Source organism: Petaurus breviceps, unplaced genomic scaffold, assembly GCF_028583685.1.
Source record: "Petaurus breviceps papuanus isolate PSGF00001 unplaced genomic scaffold, PetGlider_PUasm1.0 90804, whole genome shotgun sequence".
NCBI classification, from domain to species: Eukaryota; Metazoa; Chordata; class Mammalia; order Diprotodontia; family Petauridae; genus Petaurus; species Petaurus breviceps.
This window is the reverse complement of record NW_027187348.1, coordinates 436782-458039: the sequence shown is the minus strand read 5'-3', so window position 1 is coordinate 458039 and position 21258 is coordinate 436782. Positions and strand designations below refer to the sequence as shown.

The following is a 21258-nucleotide window of genomic DNA, read 5'->3' as shown; positions in this document are numbered from 1 at the left end:
CAAACACCACCTGAAAGTCTTGAGTGTGGGAGGCGCACAAAAATGAGCCATCCACAATCCTAGCCTGAAAGGAGTTCCTGATTTAGTGGGGTGATCTGAGAGATAGACTCATGAGACAAGATCACAACTAGCAATAGGTTCTATAGGATGCCCACCAGTCTGAGCCTTCTTCTGTTAGTAAGGAGGAAAGGAGTCCTAGTTGGGACAGTGGTGGGTGAACGCGTTTAATCTGACCACAGAGTGAAAAAAAAATCACCAAAATCAGTCCTAACAAGCCTTTTGGGTGTTTCCTGGCATGAGGCCCAGAGAGGCTGAGGGACCTGCCCTAAATCTCACTGCAAGTCGTAGCTCCCACCCCACCATCACCTTTCACTTTCCCACATCCTGATTGGCCTGAGTAGAGGCAAACAATACAATTTTCTTTTCTTTCTGCTGGGATCCCAGGCAGAGGACAATCTGACCCTGGCTGTAGTTGTGTAAAGAGACCGAGTGGTCCGTTCCTTGTCCCCTCCGGACTTGTGGGAGAAGGCAAGAGGGCACACGATTGCAATGTATTCCCCATCCTTCACTATTGTTGCTGTCAAGCTGTTGTTTACTGTTGTTCATCCTTTATTCTCCAAGAGGACCAATGACATTAGTAGCCTGGGATAAAGCAGGGTTCACTCTATGCCAGTTAAAGCTCTGGGCACGCACCTTTCTAGGTAGGCTCTGGCAAGGACCAGAATTGTTGAGAGAGTAATTCCTGGTGGGGTCATCTGCTGTCTGCCACCTAAGACTGATCCCTCTAACCTTTCTCTAGCTCCTGGTCAGAGGGGATTCTCCCTTTGGGGGAGCTTGTCCCAGATATCTGCCTCCACATTATTGTTCCTTATCTCTGTCTACTTCTGCTCCTTTCCAGAGCTGGGAGGACAAGGTACCAATTAGTTCATTTGCCAGTTTAATTAGGTAGGAAGGTAAGGAAATTATATTCCTTTACTCTAGAGCTTCCCCACCGGGCCAGGAATAGGGTGAGGGGGTGGGGAAGCCAGCCAGTTCTGAGTCATAGGCTCCCTGTTCTCCTCGGCCCTCATGCAGCTGCGTCCCAGGCCCAAGGATTGAGGCAGGGGTAGCAACTACTAGGGTTCCAGGATTCCTTGGACCCAACTTGGGGCCTCTGGGAACTGGAGCATGATGGCAAAGAGTTTAGGTGAATTTCTCCTCCTCCTCCTCCCCCCGCCCCCAATCTTGGCTGCCTCTGACTTTTATTTCTCCCTCCCTTTGTCTTGTTCTATATCTGTTTCTCTTGCTTCTTATCTCTGACTCATACCCTGTCCCTGAGCTGTTTCTCTTTTTCTCCAGCCCTGTGGCCCTCTCTGACTCTGTGTTTCACTTACTGTCTCTCTGACTCTGTGCCTCCGGGGTGTCCCCCCTCCTTGTTTTGTCTCTGTCTCGGTTCCAGATAAGCCCCTCGGGAGGCCAGGAGGTCTGGCTATCATCCTGGGGACCTTGGTGTCCTTAGCAGCTGCTGTGGCGCTCTTCCTGTTCTACCGGCTCCAGCCCAAGAGTCATCCAGAGATGGACAGTGACCTGTGAGTTCCGCCTGGGGGGCAGCCCTCCCCCTCCTCCAGCCTCCAAATCCTGCCCACGCCCCCTCTGTCCTCACCCTTTCCACCCCCTCCTCAGCCTGGACATTGCCAGCTCCAAATTGCCAGGAGAATCCTCCTTAACAACTTCCTCATGGACCGAGGACAGTAATAACAGCTGGGGCTTGAACAACTTTGAAAATTGTCAATGAGCTTATGTTATCCTCAGAATAATTTGGCATGGTAGGTATTATTGTTCCCATTTCACAGGTGAGGAAATTGAGCTCTAGAAAGATTTAGTAGCCTGGGGGGGTTATCTCCTACTTCCCCCAGACTCACATTCTGCCTGCCTACTCTATGCTTCTGGTTGCCCCTTGGGCAATGGTCCCCCTGCTCACTGGTACCTGTCTGGCTCATTCCTCATGGATCTTCCACCTCCCCCTTCCTGGGAAGTCCTGAAAGGGCAGGGGTGGACTTTGTACCAATATGAAGAGGCAGCACATGTCTCCCATGCAGAGTCAGGCCTTCAGGGTCCCATCTCCCATCAGTAGAAGTGCATGGAACCCTTGCCTAGGCCCTGCTGGTTGGCATACTGCCCTGGAGTCAGAGGAGGAAGACAGGTACTAAACAGGTCCAGCAAGGATGGCTAGCACTTTATTTTCACACCCACAGATCAGACCCGCCCACCTCCCACAAGGCTTCACCACCCACCGACAGGAACCAAGAGATGAAGAACCACGTGACAACAAACGATATCCAGGTGTGTTTTCTGGAAGTAAGATGAGATGTGAGAGTGCTGGTATCCATCCTTAGGCTGATGGGAGCGGAGAGGGTAACTCAGGGTAGCCACTCCGCACCTAGGACTGTGCTGGAGATCTTCCTGGGAAGGTAGTCCCATTCCCAGAATTCTGGCCACAGGTCAGTAGCCAGGGGCTCAGACCACTGCTGCTCTATGCATCACCCCCACCATCCCCCTCCAAAGAAAAAGTACAGATTGTAAAGGTCCTAGGACCCTGGGGTGGAGGGTGGGGGGAGGATGTCCCCATCCATGTCCACATATGCTCTGCCCCATCACATCCCCCCCCTTTCTCTCCAGATTCTGCACCTAGATCATGTAGAATGAGAACAGCCAGAGATGGAACAGAACCCCCCCACCCACACACCCCTTCTGCAGACCCCTATTATGACCTGACTGACCTGACACCTTGATTTCTCCTAAGAACTGGTAAGGAGTGGCAGGCCCCAGGGCAACCCCCACCCACCCATCCAGAACCTAGGGCCATCCTCCTCCTTGAAGCTCCTCCTCAGCCCAGCTTCCTAAATCTCTTAAGGCAAGAAGTGAAAATAATACCTGCTTTCAGAGAAGGCCCAAAGGACAAGGAAGGCAGGGAGCGGGAATGTCACAAGCAGGTTGGGAAAAAAATACCCATCTCTTCCTGTGGGTGAAGAATTTTGGTGTTCTCCTGATGACTCCAGATGAGAGGTTCTTAATCTTTTCTGTGTCCACCCCTTGAGAGCTCGATGAAGCTTTCGGACCTCTCCTCAGAATAATAACGATTCATTGTCTATAGTCATAATTGAAAGAAATGCTAAATTTCAGTTAGAAGTTAGTGAAAATAAAGATGTCATATTTTTTTCCCTATCCACATTCAAGAACCCCCTAAAATCTATCCACAGACACTGGTTAAGGACCCTTGGTCTAGAGTGTTTGTGTTATTCACTTGTAACACAAGATTTTGAGCGAGACCACTCCCCTAGGGACACCTTGCTGGCTGAGTATCTTAGGTAGGCAAGGATCCTTAACTTAAGAGTCAAGAACTCTGGGGTCAAGTGTCAGCTTTGTGCCTTTGGGCAAGTCATTTCTCCCCCAGACCTCAGTGAAAGTTAGGATAAGTCAATCAATCCACAAGCATTGATTAAGCACCCACTTACTAAAAATGAAGCAATCCTGCCTCAAGATGTTTGCAGTATATTAGAGGACCCAGCATATACATATGTAAGTATAATAGGGGAACTGTATGATAGGGGAACAGATTGGAACCCCACTGCCTCCCTTAAGGCAGGATAGGAAAGCTAGCCTATGAGTGAACTTGGCAAAGGCAAGCTAGGGGAGAGAGAGGCTGATGGTTTCTTTGGGGGTTCCTCAGACCTGGGGGAAGAGAGACACAGGGCCCCTTCAAGCTCTAACAGCCCATCTGTGATGAAACTAAAAGTTCTCCCAGAAAAGAAAAAAACTCCGTGTTCTGTAGACTCAGCAAATCCGTGCTTTTTTTCACTTATTTGTGTAACACATGTCAGAGACTTGCATCATTTGAAGGGTCTGAATCCACTTCAAGAGATTTTCTCATTCCTCTTGGTTTGCGGCCCCCACCCCAGGAAACCAGCGGAAAAATATATGTCGGGGGGAGGGGGGAGAATCTGAGGTCATGTGTGGCTCGCTAGGTCCCCAAGTGCCACCCTTTGACTGAATCCAAACTGTACAGAACAAATCCCCTTAATAAAAGGATTTGTTCGGTAAAACTTGGACTCAGTCAAAAAGCTACACCCAAGGATCTAGGAGGCCACATGTGGCCTTGAGGACCCAGGTTCCCCACTTCTGGGATATCCTGAAGTTCACCCCCAGGATTCCCACAGGTGAGAACTCAGTTTATAATATTGCAGAGGAAAATTGTATTAAAATAATAATAACAATAACAAAAGAGAATAAAACCAAGATCCTCAAATGAGGGACTCTTGATTGCAAAGATGTATGTTAAACGTCCAAAGTCACTTAGGCTTTCTAATAGTAAAGCCCCACCCTCCCCTCCTGAGTTCGCCTCCACTGCCCTCTGCTAGCACCAGGGCGATGGCAGTGACAGCCTGCAGAATTCTTTTTCTTGCCTTTCCTGAAAAGCTGCATGTATTGGGGGAGAACCACAAGGAACAGCACTGAGCAGGAGGAAGAACCCTCCTCATTGCCCCTAGACAGGCAGGGAGATCTGGACAAAAGCTCCCGGCTCCTCTTCCTCTCTGGAAGCACCAAGAGCTTTCTACCCCTTTCTTTTCATTCCTTTGTTCATACTCCGTCAGTTACCACACCCATTTTTATTGTCATTCATTCACTCCAGGCTCTGGGAAGGGTGGAGGGGGGGTAGAAGGAGGGGAATAGATCTGCTAGCGAAGGTTTGTGGGTAGGGGGCTAGGCCTGGAGTCCAAAAGACCTAAATTCAAATCCAGCCTCAGGTACTCAAATCCAGACTCAGGTAACTCAGGTACTTTTTACTCTGGGAAAGTCACTTCACCTCTGCTGTAAAAAGGGGATCAGTTTCCTCAACTGTAAAATGGGGATAATAGTAGCATATAATAATGTGTGCCTGGCACATAGTAAGTGCTATATAATTGTCAGTTATTAGTATTTCCCATTGCTACCTGGTGAAGTTCTTCTTGAAAAACTCAACCATTTGCTTTGGCTGACTGAGGGATGAGGGGAGAATGCACCTAGAGTCCAGGGGCTGGTTGTGATGATGGCAATGTGATCACCTTAGTGGCAGGAAACCCCAGACTATTTCTGGAGTACAGGGACTTTTATTAGAGAGAGGGGAAAATCTCATAGAAGCATAGACCCTAGAGTTCTAAGTGACCTTAGAGAAGCCTGATTCTGGCCTGCCACTGACCCAGGTCAAAGGTTCCCATGATCTTCTCGCGATCTCCTCACCATCTTCCTGTACAGTGTCCCTCCTCTCCCACCTCCCAACAGTTAAGCCAACGGGCTTCTGGCAATCCAGCCATGGTCCTCTTTTCACCTGGCCCGTCTCCCCGGAGGCCGAGCAGGCCCAGGCCCAGCTGAATGACTGCTATCCCTGCCCATCTCCCTCTCCTTTCAGTGGATACCAGGATGTGGGGGTGGTGCCCACACGATGCCAGCACTGAGACCTCAGCCAAGCTGCCTGGGCCCAGAGATAATGTATCCTCTCCTGGCAATAGTGGGCGAGATAGGCTTTTCATGTCCTTGATAATGGCACATCTGTCCATCTCTGCCCCAAGATGCCAATGTTTACACATCCTGAGGCACCATGTCCTGCCTGCCTGCCTTCCTTCAGGGAGTCTTTACCTTGTTCCTAGGGCATTGAGCTCAGACAAATGAGCTCATAGTCCATAATCCATCTCTGCCCCAGGGGAAAGCAATACCACTGACCATTCTCCTCTCCTAGTAACTTGGAAATGAGTCTAAATTCTCTTTGACTGAAATGCCTGCACCATGCTCCATTAAGAAGCACTGTTCTGCCCCTTGACATCTCCACAGCTAGCCAATCCCCCCAGGGTCATAGGCTTTCAGAGCTGGAAGGGACCTTGGAGGTCACTCCTTTTTGACAGATGAGAGACCTGAGGCATGCAGTGGTAGCTTGCCCAGGTCACACAGCTAATGAGTGTCTGAGACAGAATTTGAGCCCAGTGTCTCCTGACTTCAAGTCCACTGTCCTACCCACTATGCCACACTGTCTCATAGTAAATATTAGCTGCCTACCTTGTGCTAGCCCCTGTTCTGAGTGTAAGCTACTCTGTCCCCTGTCTGCACTGGGAATAACTGTCAGCCCAGTCAGAAGGAAGCTAGAACTTCTTTCCCGATTCAAGGCTCTAGCTTACTATTATCCAGCAGATGAAAGTCCCAAGAAGGATCCAAAGATCAGCATCCAGTTAACAATTCACAGCAACCTGGGGCGCATCCCTACTTTAGTCCTCATTCCTACCCTAGCCTAGTCAATGTTCTCTTGTAACCCCTAACCATCTTTTTTGTTGTTCAGTTGTTTCAGTCTTGCCTGACTTTTTGTGACCCTGTTTGGGGTTTTTTTGGCAAAGATTCCTTCTCCAGCTCATTTTACAGGTGAGGACACTGAGGCAAAACAAGATAAAATGACTTGCACAGGGTCACACAGCTAGTAAGTATCTGAGGGCACATTTGAACTCGGGTCTTCCTGACTCCAGGCTCCATACATTATCCACTGTGCCATCTAGCTGTCATCCTAACCATCTTGGATGGGAATAACAGAGTCAGAGAACCTCAGAATGGGAAGGAACCTCAGAGTCCATCTAGTCCCACCCATATCTGACCAGGCTTCCTCTCTATGGCATACCTAGTAAGTGTCAGCCCAGCCATTGCTTGAATTCTTGCAAGAAGACTAAGGCACTAAGCATAACTGGACTCATTAGACCTGTGAAGAAGCCAATCTAGGGGCAGTTGTTCAAGTAAGCGAAGAGTGAGTGTCTACCCTCTGCCACACGTTGTGCTAGGTCCTGCAAAACAACCATAGCCCTTGCTCCCTAGGGGCTGGCAAGGTGGGGGTGGGATGGAGACGTGCATATAGATAAGCAAGTAGAAACTATCTATAAAACAGCTGCAAAGTAATCAAGGTGATCCAAGATGAGCATTAATGAGAGTAGGGAGAAGAGATAAAGAAAGGCTGGATATGGGACAAATCTCTTGAGATTCAAGAGGACTCAGGGTTTGTTTCCAAGAGGCAAAGGTGAGGAGTGGTGAAGTCAGAGGGAAAAAAGAAAGAAGGAGGGAGGGAAGGAAGAAAGGAAGAGAGGAAGGAAGGAGGGAAGGAAGAAAGGAAGGACAGAAAGGAGGGAGGGAGGGAAGGAGGGAGGGAGGAAGGAAGGAAGGAAGGAAGGAAGGAAGGAAGGAAGGAAGGAAGGAAGGAGAGGAAGGAGGGAAACACTCCCATAACAGCATCATAGCATCACAGCTTTCATGCTCCTGGGAAGCCTGGAGATCATCTAGCCCAACCCTTTCATTCAACAAGTGACAAAGCTGAGACCTAGAGACTCAAGGAGCCAGTTCAGGTCACACAGATAGTAAATGATGGTATAACCATGTAATCTTCGAATGCTGGATAAGAAAGGAAACAGAGATTAGTCTAGCCCTCTAAGCACTTCCTCTAGCTACATGCACTTGTGTGCACACATGCTCATATCCATTTCATGGCTGATGAAACTGAGGCCTCGAATGGTGAAATTAATTGCTCATAGTCACACAGCAAGTCAGTCATTGTGCTAGCAATCAGGATATGAAAAAAGGAACCCTGCCTCCCTTTTCCCTACCTTTTCACATCTGGATTATCCATATAGCAGCATGTTAGGAGGCATGGATGTGTCCTTGTCCCTCCAGGAAGCCTGTACTATAGCAAAAACTATCACATGAAGTCGTAGTGATAATAATATTTATCTAGTGGCCACTATGTTCCAGGCACTTTACAAATATTATCTCATTTTATCTTCACAACAACTCAGGGAAATATGCAGTGCCATAATTCCTATTTTACAGTTGGGGAAACTGAGGCAAAAGCAAGTTAAGTGACTTGCCTAAGGTCACATGGCTAGTAAATGTCTGAAACCAGATTTGAACTCAAGTCTATCCTGACTCCAAGTCTAGCATTCTATCCACTGAGTCATCTAGCTGGCATGAGTCATATGGTGGTACTTATGGACAATCAGAACTCAATAATTTTGTATGGGGAAGACTTGACCCCCAGGTTGGGGTGAATTTCAGTGGACCACCTTTCCTGGGTAAATTGAGGCATCGTGGTCCAGGGCAGTGGTGTCAAGCTCAAATTGAAATGCGGTCACTAAACAGAACATAAGATTCCCTATGGGCTGCAGATTGACTTAGAAAAATCGCATGTTTTATATTTCCTTTTCTTATTAATGCATCAACACATTAAAATTGGTTAGGAAGTACAGTTTAATTTTGTTCAGGTTGTGCTCTGTAGTGCTGAGGGGCCACATGTTTGACACCTCTGGTCCTGAGGATCTGGTGTTTGAGAACCTGGATCCAAACTCAATAAATACTCACTCTGCTCGTTTCAGCTCTGAGTCTGTGAGACTGTGGAGGCCCCAGTTCATTGTAAGTAGCATGAGAATAAATGTGGCATGTTTGTCAAGCAAACAGGGCAATGGCCTTTCCAATTCGTAGAATGGAATATTCACTTAAAAAAAAAAACTGTACATAAGATAAGTCAATAGCTTCACATACAGTCCTCTGCATTGTTCTTCTTGGTATTATTGGAATGGTTGTATTTGCTGATGATTGTTAAAATCTTAATAAAAAAGAAAAACGTTTTTAAAAAGGAAAAAAACAGATGGTTTGTGAGATAACTCGTAGTGTGTATCTGGGAGGCAATGATGATGAGTAAAGGCTAGTATCATAGGATCCTAGAATGTCTGAGCTAGAAAGAATGTTAGGAATCAGCCAACTCCATCCACTTTTTTTTTGGCTTTTTGGGGGGCAATTGGGGTTAAGTGACTTGCCCAAGGTCACACGGCTAGTAAGTGTTAAATGTCTGAGCCCGACTTGAACTCAGGTCCTCCTGACTCCAGGGCCAGTGCTCTTTTCACGGTGCCACCTAGCCGCTCCCCTTCCCATCCCCTCTTTTTACAAGTGAGGAGACTGGGGCCACAAGTGGAGAAGTGACTTGCTTAAGGTCACACAGTATTATTGACTGAGGCAAGATTCAAACTCAGGCCTTGGGAGTCCCACTCTAGGACTTTTTCACCTGCAGAACTAGCTGGTTGGTGGCAAAATAAGGACTAGAACTGACACCCCACAACTCCCCATCAGGCTGTCTCGGGAAGGGGAGTGAGAAAGGAAGCACCAATGTTGTTGAAAGCAATGTAATTCCTTTTGGTTTACAGAGCAATTACCGGGACTGGGAGCTGATGATTTATCCACAACACTTGGGCTTGTTGGCAGCATAGCTTGTATACAAGACAGATTATTGATGTTGTCATCAATTCTCCTTCCCAACAAGCAGAGAGAGTGAGCCAGGCTGAAACCCAGCACTGCTCAGAATGGCGAGGCCCTGGGAAGGCTGGGAAGAGAGAGCCTGCAGGTGGTAGGGCAGGGGCCCTGGGACATCTTCCCCCAGACTGCCAGCCCTAGGCAGAGGTGATGCTCCCTTAGCTCCTGCTCTGATGGGGAAGCCTGTGCTTCTCCCCAGATCTCCCCTCTTCCCACAGGGGCCAAAGGGAAGCTGCCATTTATACAGCTGGGAGGATCGTCGGTTTCTAACCCCGCTCCCTCATTTTACATATGAGGAAACTGAGGCCTAGATAAGGGAGGCACTTTGTCCATGGCATCATGGGTAGTAAAGAGAAGAGCCAGGATTTAAATCCAGGGCCTCTGACTCCAAAATCACTGCCCTTCTCATTCTTCTCCCACTACAAGGCAGTGTTTTCCAATCAAATTTGTAGAACCATAGATCTAAAACTAGAGACCTCAGAGGCTGTCTAACCCAACTTCCCATTTTATAGACAGGCCCTGGGAGGGAAAATGTCCATAGTCACATAATAAAAAACAAGCATTTATTAACCACCTACTAGGTACTAAGCACTTTACAACTATTACCTCATTTGACCCTTACAACAGCCTTGGGAAGTAGATAATGTTATTATTCCCATCTTACAGATGAGGAAACTGAGGCAAACAGAGGTAAAATGACTTTCCCAAGGTCACACAGTGTCTGAGACCAGATTTGAACTCAAGTCTTCTAGACTCCAGCCTAAATGCTCTAGGGATGGAATCTTAATATTTAAGACACTTTAGGGATGGAATCTGAAGCCGGGTGCCATGACTCCAGAGCTCTTACTCTTTCTACAGCACCACACTAATTGTCCTAAGAAGAACAATCTTAATTCCCAGGCTTGGAATTCCCTCCCTCCTTATTTCTCTGTTCTGGTTTCCTTGGCTTCCTTCAAGTCAGTTAAAATCCATCCTTGTGCAAGGAGCCTTTTCCAGGCCTCCTTAATGTGAGTACTTTCTGGGGTTACCTCTAATTTGCCCTGCGTATGTATTCAGCTGTTTGCATATTTCCCCCCCATAAGAATGTAAACTCCTTGAGGACAGGATTATTTCTGCCTTTCTTTTGCACAGTGCCTGGCATTTTGTTGTTGTTCAGTCACATCTGTCTTGGAATGACCCCATGGGGTTTTCTTGGCAAAGACACTGGAGTAGTTCTCCATTTTCTTCAACAATGTGTCCCCATTTTACAGATGAGGAACTGAGGCAACTAGGAGTTAAATGGCTTGTCCAGGGTCACACAAATAGTAAGTGTCTGGGGTCAGATTTGGACTCAGAACTATTTATCTCCAGACCTAGTGTTCTACCCACTGCACCACCTAGCTGCCCCTAAGAGTCAACCACTTAGTAAGCATTTAATAATGCTTTTTTATTCTTTTTGCAGGAGGGAAGGCAGGGCAGTTGGGGTTAAGTGACTTGCCCAAGGTCACACAGCTAGTAACTGTTAAGTGTCTGAGGCTGGATTTGAACTCAGGTCCTCCTGACTCCAGGGCCTATGTTCTATCCACTGCACCACCTAGCTGCCCCTAATAATGCTTTTTGACTGACTAATCTACTGACCTAAATAAGGCCAAACCTCCTTCACTGGAATAGAGTAGCTATGAAAGGGGCAGCCCTACCTAGAGACTGGAGACTGAAGGCAGCCTACCCTGGAAGAGCCTAGTATTTCATCAATGGGGGAGGGGGGGAAACAGGAGCTACAAGGTTCCTCTTCAGGAGGCACAGAATTGTTTTCTCCTAAGGGAGAATTTGGGATGAGCCTCCCCTAGAGCATCCTTGACCTTAGAAACAGAGTCTTCCAAGGTCAGGGGCCAAAGTGCATGTTTGGTCTCCTGCTACACTGAAACCCAGCCAAGACCTCAATGGTGGCCTGGAAGAGTGCCCTGCACTGGGCATCTGAAGACAGAGATGTGACTCCTGGCTCTGGGCTTATACTTATTTGTGTAATTTAGTTGAGGTTCTCTGTTACCTCCTTCTACAAAGGAGATGAGGCTAGGATCCCTAAGGTATCTTGCAGCTTGAAAATTCTGAGTATGAATATTCAATCCAATTTTATTTATTAATAATTATTAAATTAATAATTAAATTTTCTTATTTATCTATTTCTTATTATTTATAATCCAGTCCATTTATTAAGTGCCTACCATGTGCAAAACACTGGGTTAGGTTGAGGTGAGGGACTCAAGAGGCTGAATTAGATATACTTTTTGGACTTGGACAATGTGGGAATTTGTTTTGCTTGCTTGATTGACGTCAAGCATATTTGCTTTGTTTTTGTTTACCTAATGAGGGGTTATAGAAGAAAGAAATGCTTGTTAATTGAAAAAAATTTTAAAGACACAATGATTAGGTATTGGTGATTTAATGATTTAAAAAAATACAGTTATTACATTGAAGGAAAGTATGGTCTAATGAGCATTGAATTCAAAGTCAGAGGGCTTGAGTTCAAGCCCAGGCTCTGTTACCTGCTAGCTAAGTGACTTTTGGCAAATCATTATGCCCCATCCTTTGGACCTCAGTTTCCTTATCTGTAAAACAAAGTAGTTTAATTTCTAAGACTGAATAAAGAATTCTTCAAGATAGAATTGGTGATAGAAGTAAAAAGAGAGGTCCAGATTGTGAGGCAGACTACCCACCCACTTGTTGCCCAGGGAGTAGGGTGCCCTCAAGCTTTTCAGGTGATTTTTGTTATCTCCTCTATCCCTATTCCTTAGGGGTTGAAGATATAGGCAATAGAATTCCCAGTCTAATTGTAAAAGATTCCCCTCATAAAGTTTTCTCTTCTCTAGTTAGGGTATGCTGGAGCCAGCTCTAACCAGCTTGTAAAAGCCCATTGCTAAATTTTCACTATAAGCATTTACACCTCAGAAATGAGCAATTGCTACATATTAGGGCTTGCTTTACTGTTTTGTTGATTGTCTAGACTTAAGAAAGAGTTAATAATACCAAGTAAACTTAAAAGTATATTTGCATACTTTTTTTAAAGAGTTCAGTTGTTAGACAATTATCAGCACAGTCCTGTCTGCAGTCTACACAACTCCAATTATTTCAACCAATCTTCATGTGAAATGTCTTCCAGTTCTCTTATATAGAGTTTTCCTATAATCATCTTTTTTTTTCTTTAGGTTAAGTGACTTACCCAGGGTCACACAGTTAGTACGCGTCTGAGGCCAAATTTGAACTGAGGTCCTTCTGACTTCAGGGCTGGTACTCTGTCTATTGCAGTACCTAGCTTCCCCACCTATAAAATTAATCTTAAAATATCTTGCTCAGACCTGAACAAAGTTCTCTAGATGTGATCTGACCAGGGTAAAGTTTAGTAGAACTCTCACATACCTGGTTATGGACCCTGTATGTCTTTTAAAATAACTTTAAACAACATTTAATATAGCTTTTACATAGCATTTGAATATAACTTTTAAATAGTGTTTTTTCATTGATATGTCACACTGCTGAATATATTGAGCTTGTAGTCTACTTAAGCCCCCAAATCTTTTTCATAGTAATTTCTTTCTGGGCAACTGTCCCCTATCCTGTGTTTGTGAAATCGATTTTTGAAACCCACTTTACATTTATTCCTTTTAAGTTTCATTTTATTTGATTCAACCTATCATATTAACCTGTTGAGACCTTTGCAGAGCTGGCTTCTTTTATTCACTGTACTAGCAATCCCTTCAAGCTTCACGTCATCTGCAGGTTTGACAAGCATGCAATCCAAGTGATTGATAAAATATTAAACAGCACAGGGACATTCCATTAAGTAACTTCCTCTCAGGTAACTTCAACCCATTTTAATGGCTTCTCTTTGGACATGGCTAGTCAGTGGGTTCCAGATTTATCCAAATAAAATGTCATCTGGCCCACATTTAACTGTCTTCTCTATAAGGATAACATGAGAAAAGGTCAGAGGCTTTTCTGAAATCTAAGTATATGGGACAGGTAGGTGGCTCAATGGATATAACAACAGCCATTGAGTCAGGAGGACCTGAGTTCAAATCTGTCTTTAGATATTTATTAGCTGTGTGACCTTGGGCAAGTCACTTAATCTTGATTTTCTCTTTTTTTTTAAAAAAAGGGGAAAAAATGTAAGTATGTTATGTCAACACCATTTTCCTGATCTCTCAGTTTTGTTACCCAACCAAAAAAAAAAAAGGAAATGAGGTTAATGTGGTATGACCTGTTCTTGATGAAGCCATGCTGGCTTTGAGAATGATCACTGCTTCTTTTTCAAAGTGTTCATACACTCTCCTCATTATTAATAATGTGTCCTAAAATTTTGTCAGGAATTAGACCTGGAAACTCATCAGTCTGTATTCATGTAATTTGTGGACCCTGCCCTTTCCCATTTTTGAAAATTGGAATATTTACCCTTCTCCAGTCCTATGGCACTTCTCCCATCACCCAAGATCTTTCACAGATTAGTAACGTTTCAGAACTCTTGGGTGTAGTTCATCTCCAACTAGTGACTTGAAATCATTAAGAACAGCTAGATGCTATCTGGCTGTTTCTTCATTTATCTTAGATTTCCACTGCTTGGTAACCATTTTTCTTCTATCCTTCCCAATCCAAAGATCATTCTTTGGGGAGGAGAAAAGAGAATCAAGAGAAGAGTTAAGCAGTTTAACCTTCTCAGCATCATTCACTGTTATTATTATTATTATTATTATTATTTCATACATCCTGAAAACCAGTTATTTCCCTTCTTTTTATCTCCCTCTTGCTCCAATATAGATTTCATTAAAAAAAAGTCAACTGACATTTATTTAGCGCCTACTATGTGCCAGGTGCTGTCCTAAGTACTGGAGATACAAAGAAAGGCCAAAACATAATTTGAAAACAAACAGTTCTCTTTCTTAAGGAGCTCACAGGATAATGAGGAAATCAACCTGCAAACAATTACACACAAACAAGGTTGAGACAGGATAAATTGTGAGTAACTTTGGATGAATGGCACTAAGATTAAAGAGGACTGGGCAAGGCTTCATGAAGACTTTAGCTGCCCCTCGAAGGAAGCCTAGGAAGGTAGAAGGGGGAGATGAGGAGGGAGAGGTTTCCAGACATGGAGGGCTGCCCTTTGTGTGGTCCCTAGGGATTCACTGACAGCCTCAATCCATCAATAACCACTTATTAAGTGGCTACTTGAACCAGGCACTGTGCTAAGCACTGGGAATACAAAAAGAGGCCAAGATAAATCCCTGCAATCAAGGAACTCACAGTCTACTGGGAAGGACAGAATGCAAACAAATATATACAAACAAGCCACATATAGGATAAATAGGAAATAATTAACAGAGGGATGGTACTGGGATTAAGATGGTTTAGGAAAGGCTTCCAGTAAAAGGAGGGGTTTTAGTTGGGACTTAAAAGGAAGCAAGGGAAGGCCATTCTGGGCTTTTAGACTCTTGACAAGGGCAGCTTAGGTGGCCCAGTGAATAGAGCACCAGACCTGGAGTCAGGAGAACAGGAGTTCAAATTTGACCTCAAACACTTAACACTTACTAGCCATGTGACCTTGGGCAAGTCACTTAACCCCAATTGCCCTGCCTTCCCCCTTCAAAAATAAAAAGACTCCGATAGTTTCTTTTTTAAAATTAAATTTTATATTTATTTTAAATTTACATAATTCATTTCCACAAGATTTTAATTTACAAATTTTCTCCCCGTCTTTCCCCTACCAACCACCCCAAAACAGCCATCCCACTGAATATCCCCTCCCCCAATCTGCTCTCTCCTATATCCTTCCCCATCCCCACTCCGACTTTCCAGTAAGGCAAGATGGATCTCTATACCCCAGTGCCTGTATATCTTATTTCCCAGGTGCATGTAAAAAAAAATTATATATATATATTAAACATTTGGTTTTAAACTTTGAATTCCAGATTCTTTCTCTTCTTCCCTTGTCACCCACCCTTACTGGGAAGATAGGCAATTCAATATAGGTTGTACACATGTAGCTATGCAGAACATTTCCATAGTGGATATATTGTGAAAGACTGACTATATTTCCCTCCATCCTATCCTGCCCCCCACTTGTTCTGTTCTCTTTGACCCCATCCCTTTTCAAAAGTGTGTGCTTCTAACTTCCCTCCCCCCCCAACTTGCCTTCCCCTCCATCCTCTTGCCCCCTACTCTCCTGTAGAGTGAGATATCCTATTTAGCATGTATGTCATTCCTTCCCTAAGCCAAATTCAATGACAGTAAGGTTGACACATTCCCTTTTGCCTTCCTGTTCTTTCTCTCCATCGTAACAGTTTTCCCTTATCTCTTCTATATGAGATAATTTACCTCATTCTGTCTCTCCCTATCTCCTCTCATTATATTCCTCTATCACCTCTTAATTTCACCTTTTAAGTATCATCCCTTCCTATTCAACTGGTCCTGTGCCCTCTGTCTATGTATAACTGTACACATATATACAAACACTCACATATGTATTCATATGCTCATATACCCTCCTATATAGACATATATATGTATGTGTATATATATGTGTATACATTTCTATTCCCTTCAACTATTCTCATCCTGAGAAAAGTTTCATCAGTTACAATTATCGTTTTTCCATGTAGAAATGTAAATAGTTCAACTTTGGTAATTTCCTTATGATTTCTTTTCCCTGTTTACCTTCTCATGCTTCTCTTGCTTCTTGTATCTGAATGTCAAATTTTCTATTCAACTCTGATTTTTTCATCATGAAAGCTTGAAAGTCCTCTATTCCATTGAATGACCATATTTTGCCCTGAAACATAATACTCAGTTTTGCTAGGTAGGTGATTCTTGGTTTTAATCCCAGCTCCTTTGACCGCTGGAATATCATATTCCAAGTTCTTTGATCCCTCAACGTAGAAGCTGCCAGATCCTGTGTTATCCTAATTTTGTTTCCCCAATATTCAAATTGTTTCTTCTTGGCTGCATGTAATATTTTCTCCTTGATCTGAGAATTCTGGAACCTGGCTATAATATTCCTAGGAGTTTTCTTTTGGGAATCTTTTTCAGGAGGTGATTGGTGCATTCTTTCAACCTCTATTTTGCCCTCTGGTTCTAAAACATCAGGGCAATTTTCCTTGAGAATTTCTTGAAGGATGATTTCTAGGTTCTTTTTTTGATCGTGGCTTTCAGGTAGTCCAATAATTTTTAAATTGTCTCTCTTGTATCTATTTTCCAGGTCAGTGGTTTTTCCCATGAGATATTTCACATTGCCTTCTATTTTTTCATTCTTTTGGATCTGTTTAATAGTATCTTGATTTCTCATAAAGTCACTAGCTTCTATTTGCTCCAATCTAATTCTGAAGGAATTATTCTCTTCAGTGAGCTTTTGAGATTCTTTTTCCATCTGGCAAATTTGGCTGTTTAAGGCATTCTTTTCCTCATTGGCTTTTTGAGCCTCTTTTGCCATTTGAGTTAGTCTGTTTTTAAAAGTATAATTTTCTTCAGTCATGTTGTTGACTCTTTTTTCATTATTTTCTTGAATCATTCTCATTTCTCTTTCCAATTTTTCCTCCACTTATCTAATCTGGTTTTCAAAATCCTTCTTAAGCTCCTCTATGGCCTGTAACCAATTCATATTTTTCTTGGAAGCTTTTGGTACAGGAGTTCTGACTTTGTTATCTTCCTCCTGTTCCATGCTTTGATCTTTTTTGTCCCCAAAATAGGAATCTAAAGTAGGATTGCTGTGCTTTCATTGCTTCCTTTGCTTGCTCATGTTGACATGTGATTACTTGACTTTTGAGCTTTTTGCCACAGTAGAACTCTGCTACCGGAGAGGAGAACTTTGTCCCAAATCATGCTGGTTTTTGCAGCTGCCAGAGCTATTAGTTGGCTGCTCTCTCTGAAGTCTCCACCAGCTCTGGCACCTGGTCACCCAGGACCTCCACCCTAAACAGCAATCCAGATCCAAGCAGGTTAAAGCAAGAGCGATTACCCCTCAGAATGGTTCCTTGGTCTCCCTACAATCTGCAGGCCACACAGCTGTGGCCACCATGCTTCAGCCACTTCTCCCTCGGGGGGAAAAGCCTGGACTGAACTCCTGGACTCCCTGTTCCCAAAGTCTACACTAACCTCTTACTTTGTCTTTGACATTTATGGATTGATAATTCTGGAAACCATGGGGCGGCCAGGTGGCTCAGCGAGTAAGAGCACCGGCTCCAGTGTCAGGATGACCTGGGGATCAAATCTGGGCTCAGATACTTAGCACCACACCCAGAAATAATTGGCCATGTAACCTTGAGCAAGTTACTTAACCCCAATTGCTTAAAAAAAAAAGTATAAAAAAAGAGTATAGATAATTCTGGAAACTGCCACAACTGCTGGTGATCTACTCTCCCCATGTCCCTCTAGCTACAGTTTGTCAGGCCACCCTGATGCTAAAACTGCAGGCTCACATGGGGTTGGGCTCTGCTCCCAGAGCGCTGTGATGTACCCTTTCTGCCAGCCTGCTGGGCTGCCTTCAGTGGGAGATTTGTTTTTCCCTGTCACTTTGTGGGTTCTCCAGCCCTAAAGTTTGTTTAGAGTCATTTTTATAGGTATTTGAGGTGGTTATGGAGGGAGCACAGAGAGTTTTCCTGCTTCTATGCCACCATCTTAGTTGCACCACTCCCCTCTCTCCCCCACTGCCCCTGGACAGTTTCTTTAAAGACCATAGGACTCTTTTGTATTCATCTTCTAATGTCTTTGCTTCCATCTTCTGTTCTTATCTTTTTAAAATCTGAGTTTACAAATGAGTTCCCCCATGTGTCTATATTACTCTCTTTAGTCAGCCCCCCCCCCCCAATTAGAATAATTTCTCCTTATGTCTTTAGAATTTCATTCTTGAGAGTTCCCCATTCCAATTGTTCTAATTTCCCCTTTAAAGCATTATCCCACTGGATCCTACTTGTGCTTTCTGGGAATCCTTTGGAATCTTCTCTCTCAGACTCTAGGGTGCATGTCTTTCCTTTATTCTATCATGAATTCTGTGATAAAATAGTCACTTGCTCCCAAGGTTTCTGTCATTCCCATTTCCATTTTGGCAAAAAGTTGTTCCTTGTTGTTAAGAATCCAATCCATAACATCATTTCCCCTTATCACTTCCTTATTTTTGAAGGATGAGATTATCATTAATATCATTATCATTGATAACAAATGTTATCAATCACCTTGCTTTTGACAGAGAGAAGGCACCAGATGTGCAGATAGTCAAAATTATAAGTACTCCTGATTGATCCATCAGCAAGCTTTTATTAAGCTCTGACTATATTCTTAGAGTTAGAAAGAGAAAGACAAAAATGAAATAGTTCTTGCCCTCAGAGAGTTTATATTCTTTTGGGGAAAATAACAATGTGTATAGATATAGGTAAATTCAAAATCTACACAAATAATTTCATCAGGGAGGGCACTTGTAACCAGGAGGAATCAGGAAAGTCTTTGTGTAGGAGCTGGCACTGAGCTGAGATTAGAAGTATGCTATGTCTCAGACATTTACTAGCTGTGTGGCCCTGGGCAAGTCACTTAACCCTGTTTACCTCAATTCCTCATCTGTAAAATGAGTTGGAGAAGGAAATGGCAGATCATTCTAGTATCTTTGCCAATAAAACCCCAAATGGGGTCATGAAGAGTTAGACATAACTATAAACAACTGAACTACAAAAAGAGATTCTAAGAGGCAAAGGTAAGGAAGGAGCACATTTCAGGCAAAGGAGACAGCGGATCCAAAACCAAAGAGACAGGAGAGGGAAAGGAATGTATAGTCCAGTTTGGTTTGAATGAAAAGGAAAGTGGTATGTAAGTCTGGGAAGGGAGGTTGGGGGGCAAATGTGAAAGGTTTTAAATATTGAACAAGATATTTTGTATTTTCTCCTAGTGGCAATGTCATGTTATTGGAGTTTTTGAGAACGATGATGTGATCAAACCTGTGTTTCAGGATTATTCATTTGGCAGTTTTGTGAGGAATGGAATGGAAAGGGTAGATGCTGGCTATAGGTAGACTCACTGGGAAGCTGTTACAATAGTTCAGGTCAGAAGTGATGAAGAGGTCTTGGTGGTCATATGAGTAGAGAGAAGGGGAGAGATGCAAGAGATATTTTAGAAGGAAAATCATCAAGCTTGGGCTACTGATTGGAGATGAGGCATGAGGGAGAGATGGATGACTGAAAGAAGGAGGGTGCCCACAACAGAAACAGAAATTAATACTTAGGAAGAGGACTGGGTTTTGGAGGGAAAAAGAATAAGTTCTGTTTTGGACAATGCTGGGATTTAAATGTTTATGGGGCATCCAGGTGGAGATGTCCAATAGCCAGTTGAAGATACAAGGACTGTAGCTCAGGAGAGAGAAAGGGACTGGATCAAATCATAGGCTCATCAAGCTAGAAGGGATGTTGAAGACCATCTAGTTCATTTTATAGTTGAGGAAATTGAAACTCAGGAAGGTTAAATAATCTACTCAAGGTCACACAGCACACACCTATTCAAACACAGGTCCTCTGACTCCAGAGCTAGAATCCTCTGCATAAAAATGAAAATTGAAGCCATAAATCTATAAGACCCCCCAGATCTTTATCTAATTCTTCCTTTAATCCAAGTAGATCCCCACAACAATATTGCTTCTGTTTCTACTTCTGTTGACACTCACACAAACACTCTCCACCATGCTTCTCTCCTTAGGCTTCTGGATTTCTTACATGAATATATATTCTCAATATATAATGCTACTCCACATTCTTATTTTTATGAATTCCATTCCTTTTTATTAGTATACTTATTCATATTCCAAGCTTCCTATTCCACCAAGTCCTAGAGATGTTTAAGAGGTAAAATTTGCTTTCTTGCATTAGAAGCTCTAGTTTGCCCCATTTTTATCCACATTTTGTGCATAGATCTCCGAAACTATGTGTTTTATTGCTGATATCTTCTTGTTCTTAGGTATCTTGGAGAAAGGGATGTTATAGCTGGGACTTGAAGAAGTTCCAGGAAAATTGGAGGGCAGAGATGAGGAGAGAGTTCTAGGTATGGGAGACAGCCAATAGAAATGCAAAGAGTTGAGGTATAGGGTGTCTAGATCAAGACACAGCATGGAGGTCAGTGTCCCTGGATCACACAGTAGATGGCAAGGTGTAGAGGTAAGAAGACTGCAAAGATAGGATGGGACTAGGTTGTGGAGGTCTTTAAAAATACAAAGAGGACTTCTTATTTGATCCTGGAGTCAATAGGGAGCCCCTGGCATTGGTGAAAACCCCAAATAGCTAAGGTCCTCTTATGTGGCATTAATTTATAGATACAAGCTGATAGTGCTGCAGTATTCTGTCCTGATCAGATCATATCTGGGGTGCTGGGTTCAGATTTGGGCCACATGTTAGCTTTGACAAGTTTGAGAGTATCCAGAGAAGGATAGCTAAAGGTCTTAAGATCAGGCCCTGGAAGGAGCACTTATGAGCAGTGTCGATGCTCAGCCTGAAGAAGAGAAGGCTCAGGGGCAATACAGCATCTGTCCTGTACAAAGACTGTCATATGGAAAGGAGAGTAAACATGTTCTGCCTGACCTCACAGGAGAGAACAAGGAGAAACAGCAGAGAAGCAAATTTTGTTCCCATGTGAGGAAAAGCTTATCAATTAGAGCTATCCCAAAGTGGAATGGGCTGCCCTTGGAGTTAGTGAGGTCACCGAGAGTCTTCAAGACCAGATGACCAGCGGTCAGGATGTGCTAGAGTTTGTAGGATGAGATTCTTGTTCAGGTAGGGGCAGGATTCGATTTTCTCTGAGGCCTCTTCTGCCCCCAAAATGCTGTAATTCTTTTCATTTTTGTTCTTCCTCTTCCTCTGAGCCCTATGGCCTCTAACCCCCACCTCCTTCCATCAATGACGTCTTCCTTTTTCCTTCCTTTGGAAAAAT

The 21258-nt window shown here is 43.7% G+C and overlaps 1 long non-coding RNA gene across 1 annotated transcript in view; it reads right to left on the bottom strand.

Annotated features, from left to right (window-relative positions):
* Positions 1-2200: 2200 nt before the first annotated feature.
* LOC138147542 (uncharacterized) overlaps positions 2201-21258 on the bottom strand; it is a 30620-nt gene continuing 11562 nt past the window's right edge. Inside the window, exons 2-3 of the long non-coding RNA XR_011164840.1 lie at positions 2914-3127; positions 2201-2331 (exon numbers count right to left, since the gene is read on the bottom strand). This is a non-coding gene — a long non-coding RNA (uncharacterized lncRNA). The remainder of the gene's footprint in view (positions 2332-2913; positions 3128-21258) is intronic.